Source organism: Lithobates pipiens, unplaced genomic scaffold, assembly GCF_037356315.1.
Source record: "Lithobates pipiens isolate NorthernLeopardFrog02 unplaced genomic scaffold, aLitPip1_a1.2 Scaffold_19, whole genome shotgun sequence".
NCBI classification, from domain to species: domain Eukaryota; kingdom Metazoa; phylum Chordata; class Amphibia; order Anura; family Ranidae; genus Lithobates; species Lithobates pipiens.
The window spans coordinates 290749823-290752969 of record NW_027507764.1 but is presented as its reverse complement, the minus strand read 5'-3'; the positions used below and the strand labels follow the sequence as shown (position 1 = coordinate 290752969).

General features: G+C 41.1%; 1 pseudogene; it reads left to right on the top strand.

Annotated features, from left to right (window-relative positions):
* Positions 1-1462: 1462 nt before the first annotated feature.
* Positions 1463-2161, top strand: LOC143998059 (uncharacterized; annotated as a pseudogene).
* Positions 2162-3147: the final 986 nt, after the last annotated feature.

The window sequence follows — 3147 nt, the reverse complement described above, 5'->3', positions numbered from 1 at the left end:
AATTCATAGGAGGTAAGATACAAGAGTACTTAAAACAGAATGGAATAGAACATCAAAAGACAGTCCCGTATACACCAGAACAAAATGGAGTAGCTGAAAGAAAGAATAGAACTCTGACTGAAATGATCATGCTGACAGGCTCTGGACTACCACATAAATACTGAGGTGAAACAGCCATGACAGCTACATATTTGCAGAACAGACTTATTTCCAGAACAGTGGAGAAAACCCCATATGAACTATGCCACAATGAGAAGCCAAGTGTAAAACACTTAAGAGTTTTTGGATGCAAAGCATCCATCTACATACCTGAAGAAAAAAGGCACCAAACCCCAGAACAGAGCATTTGAAGGTATCTTCTTTGGATACAGTGACAATGTCGAGGGTTACAGAATCCTAAATCCCAAAAGAAATAAGGTTACCATTAGCATTAGCTACTAGCCTGAATGTAGTCCCATCGTAACGAAATTACGTCATCACGTTCTGAAAGATCGGATTTTTCAACAACTTAGTCCGACCGTGTGTATGCAACAGTTTCGGACACAATCCGTCAGACTAAATCTGACGGACAAAATCCGACGGATTTGGTTGTGGAAATCTCCGACCGTGTGTACAGGGGCTTAGACACAAAAACAAGAGAAAACAAAGGTAAACCACCTATACGCCTCATACAAAGCAAGTACTGCCAGTATCAACGAACCTGCAAGCTGGGAAGATATATCTCAACTTTCAGAACAAGAAGAAAGTAAATGGATAAGGGCTGCTGAGGAAGAGATGAAATCCATGCATGACACTAAAACATGGACACTTACCGTACTACCACCCGGAAGGAAAGCCATAGGCTGTAAATTGACTTTTAAAGTGAAATACAAAGCAGATGGCACAATTAAACGGTACAAAGCAAGACTAGTAGCTAAGGGCTATTCTCAAAAATATGGAGAGGAATATGATGAGACGTTTGCACCAGTAGTACAGCACACTACAATACAGACTTTACTGACAGTAGCCCCCAGAAGGAAAATGCAAGTGAAACATTTTGATGTGAAAACCGCGTTTCTACATGGCGATTTAACAGAAGATATTTACATGGAACAGCCGCCAGGATTCAAAGATGAACAAAGGTTAAACCTAGTGTGCAAACTTCGCAGGAGTATTTATGGTCTAAAGCAAGCAGCCAGAGTGTGGAATATAAAAATAAATGAAAGTGCTTACACATCAAAACTTTCTAAGGAGTAAAGCAGACCCCTGTTTATACACAAAGAAATTGGCAAACAGATGGGTCTATATGCCTATTTATGTGGATGATATCCTTTTTTGCTTTGAGCAAGAAAGGGATGAAGCAGAAATACTGGAAAAACTAAATCAGCACTTTGACACCAAAGATCTTGGCAACATAAGTGAGAGAAGAAGATGGTAGCTTTCTTCTGCACCAAAGAAACAAGAAATAATTGAAACATTTGGAATGGAAAACGCCAAACCAGTAAAGTCTCCCATGGAAACCAACTACCTAAAGGAGATGAATTGTCAAGATAACCCATTACCTACTAATACCCAATACAGGAAAGCAATAGGGAAATTGCTGTACCTTACCACTGCTACATGGCCGGACATTGCAGCAACTGTTGGAATCCTGCAGAAAGGTTTTGATGCTAAGTAAAAGGGATTGGAATGCTGTAAAGCGAATCATTCGCTATCTTAAAGGGACTTTGCACTACAAGTTAAAGTTACCAGCAAGTGATGAAAGCACCTTAACAGGATGCGGATGCTGACTGGGCAGGAGACACCAGTGACAGAAAATCTACCAGTGGCTACTTATTTTTTCTGTCAGGAGGTGCCATCAGTTGGACTAGTAAAACGCAACTCTCTGTTACACTGTCATCTACTGAAGCAGAATATGTTGCTGCAGCGCAGGCAAGCCAAGTAGTTATATGGCTGAGACAGCTATTAAAAGACTTGGGTCAACCACAGCTGGGACCAACAGAAAACTATGAAGACAATCAAGGATGCCTTGTACTTGCACACATGTAAGGAGTTAATTCAAGAACCAAGCACATTGATGTGAATTTCCACTTTTATAAGGATCTTCAAGAGCAAGGTCTTCTTGAGTTACTTTATTGCCCAACCGAGGAAATTACAGCAGATATCCTTACAAAGCCTCTGACTGCTGAAAGGCATTCAAGGCTTACAAAGAAGATGGGTTTAACAGACCTAGCCTTAGCTGTTGAGAAGGGGTGTTGGAGATGCAACAACTTTCAGCTTAGCCTATTGACTGCAGTTCACAATCAGGACACTAGATGTCGCTAATGCTCAGTGATATGCTATACATTTTCTATGATGTGTTGTATTTCCTGTACATAATGCTGTACTTGTTGGTTTCTGTTTCTTGTCTGTGTTCTTCTTACTGTGTGAAGTGACATTTTAGTTAGTGTAGTTATGTTCCAATAAAGAAGCCAGTTCCTGTTACTCCACAACGTCTAATCTGAATTGACTCCGCTGCACCCAGCAATCGTACTCTGCAACACAAATTGCTTCCTGTTGATCAGGAGAAATATTTGAGTGGGAAATCCCTCTCCATTTTATTTGATTTATTTAGTTAGACACTTGGTGTGTGAAGGCCCAGATGTTGGGATTTCCTTGTAAGACCGGGAATGTTTGGGATTTGAGTTTATATTCCTTAGAGAAAAACATGACTGATGGGACGTCGGCAGGGGGGACACACTCAGCTTGAGATAGGATTGACTCATTCTCATCGCTGTGGCCCTCCTCTGCTACTGCTACTTACTACTGATCGGTGAACTCTATGTTCGTGACTGATAAACTCTGATTGCATAGTTCGCAGTTCAATATTTTGTAATGCAACGTTTACATTTTAATGTATATTACCCTTAATCCTGACCCCTATTCCCGTACTATCAGAACTGTTTTTTTTTAAGGGCTTGTTTGTTAAATCAGCAAGGACTGTCACTTCTCTGAAAAGCAATCCACGCTCAGCTCACTTTTCAGAGGCACACAGTTGCAGGGTGGTTGGCGTGCCGCCCAATTCATGATATACGTCACTTCCGCCCACAGTAGAACGCAGTTGAAGCGCAAATGGCGTCCCTGTGTCCACCTTATTATAGGCTTGCCTATAGGTACAAAGAATAGGGA